This window comes from Petaurus breviceps, unplaced genomic scaffold, assembly GCF_028583685.1.
Source record: "Petaurus breviceps papuanus isolate PSGF00001 unplaced genomic scaffold, PetGlider_PUasm1.0 90504, whole genome shotgun sequence".
Taxonomy (NCBI): domain Eukaryota; kingdom Metazoa; phylum Chordata; class Mammalia; order Diprotodontia; family Petauridae; genus Petaurus; species Petaurus breviceps.
Genome location: NW_027187266.1, coordinates 1389189 through 1391469, shown reverse-complemented (window position 1 = coordinate 1391469; position 2281 = coordinate 1389189). Strand labels below are relative to the sequence as shown.

At 42.1% G+C, this 2281-nt stretch overlaps 1 pseudogene; it reads left to right on the top strand.

Annotated features, from left to right (window-relative positions):
* Window positions 1-242: 242 nt before the first annotated feature.
* On the top strand, window positions 243-1296 carry LOC138141901 (endoplasmic reticulum-Golgi intermediate compartment protein 1 pseudogene; annotated as a pseudogene).
* Window positions 1297-2281: the final 985 nt, after the last annotated feature.

Below are 2281 nucleotides of genomic sequence, written 5' to 3'. Positions count from 1 at the left end.
TCCCTATGGATAGTGAGGGCCCCCAGTTGCTTCTGTTTGCAGATTACAGGTGTTGATTGCATCAAGCCTCAGAACATAGCAAAAACCTCCTGGAAGAGATCTATGATGACTCAAGGGAGTTGACTTGTTCATTTATAATAAAGAATAAGTGAATAAAATGTCTGTTGGATCAAACCCACACATCCCCAGCCCAGCCGTGGGACCCTGAAGTCTCAGGTTCCCCCCCAGGGGCTGGTACCAACATGCCCTTTGACTTCAGGAGATTTGACATCTACCGAAAGGTACCAAAAGACTCATGTAGACAGCATAAACTGGGGCAATCCTCTCTGTCTGCTGTTGCCTCTTTATTCTGTTCCTCTTCCTCTTAGAGCTCACTGAATCCATAGCCACTGAAGTAGTAAAAGAGTTCTACGTCGAGGATCCAGATAAGGACAGTGGGGGCAAAATAGCTATCAGTCAGAGTATCAGTTTACTGAATTTTCACTGTGAGTTAGCAGGATGAGATCTGGAGACACGAAGTCGGACACATTGACAACTAGATGAAAATCCCTCTGAACAATGGTGAAGGCTGCTGGTTTGGGGGCCAGTTCAGTATCAACAAGGTCCCTGGCAATTTATTTCACATATCAATTCACAATATACTGCACAGTCCCAGAATCCAGACATGACCCGTCATCCACAACTGTCCTTTGGAGAACCATTGCAGGTTCAGAACATTCATAGAGCATTCAATGATCTGGGAGGAGCAGACAAACTCACTGCTACCCCCCTTGCATCCCATCATTACATCTTGAAAATAGTCCCCATGGTATATGAAGAGAAGAGTGGAAAGCAGCAGTACTCATACATGGTAGCCAACAAGGAATATGCTGCCTACAGTCACACTGGTTGCATCATCCCTGTCATTTGGCTTCGCTATGACCTGAGCTCATCACAGTGAAGTACAGAGAGCAGCAACAGTCGCTGTACAGGTTCATCATTGGAGGCACTTTCATGGTAGCTGGAATCCTGGACTCCTGCATTTTCACGGCCTCTGAGGCCTAGAAGAAGAAAGATGCAGTAACCCTGTGTCTTCCATTCACTTTGCCAGGGACAGCAATGCAAGATCCCAGAGCCATCAATCTAATGAAAATATTTCTTTTTTCCCTCAAAAAAAATATCTATTGCTATTTTCGTCATACATTTAGATGGGCATTCTATAGAGCTTGTCCATTAGAAGGTATGGTTTATCTAGAACAGATGGTACAGATGAACAATGAATTGGGCCCAGATTTGAAAAGGAGAAGGACAGGTTAGATTGCCCTTGGAATTTTTTGTAAAATTCCTTTATTGACCTCAGGCTTTTCATGAAACCAAAGGCCCAACTTTTTAATTTTCTTCAGTTGTTCAGTCATGTCTGCTTCTCCATGACCCATGAACCATACTGTCATGAAGTTTTCTTGGCAAAGATACTGGAGTGGTTTGCCATCTCCTTCTCCACATCTTTTTAATGCTAACATTCCACTGGTATTATATGTTAGAGAGATGTGGAACAAACAAACTGCCTCCGTAAAATACAAAATTAGTACACAGAAGGCAATAGTAATTATGAACAGATTGTAGCAAATAACCAAAGAAGAACTTCAAGGATAATCAGGAGCAAAAGATGTCATCAAGGAACTACACAATGGGAAAAGAAGATGGATTGGTCATGTGGCAAGAAGACAGGATGATGGGTGGACAGAAACTCTGGTTCTGACTCTCTCTACTTTACCACTATGCCTCACCTGCATGGGGCTTTATCCCCGGAACATCCAACCACAATTTGGGCTCACTTCTCCTCCTAGGGCATCCATTTTCACCAAGGATCATAGACCAGTCATTCTTCATTACTCTCCTGGTGCTTATTTGGACTCCCCAGACTTCTCCACCATATTTCTACTTACATAATCCCTTCCCACTCCCTTTTTCAGGTCCTTTTTGTACGTTCCTTCATTAAAATCAAATGTTTTGAACAGGGATTATCTTTCTTTTATTTGTATTTATATCTCCAATGCTTAGCCCAGTGCCTGAAACAAGGGGTTTAATAAATGCTTATAGCTTTGCCTTGCCTAGAGAGTTCCCTTAGTATCTTCCCAATTTTAAGAGAAAGTAAAAAAAGGCCTCTAGCATGTTAGACCATATCAAATGAGATGGACAAGAGTTTCCTAGGATAAGCAGTCACGGATGAGTTATATAATCTGCATCACTGGATGTAACTTACTGAACGTTGAGATCACAGAACTATTTAAATAAAAGCATT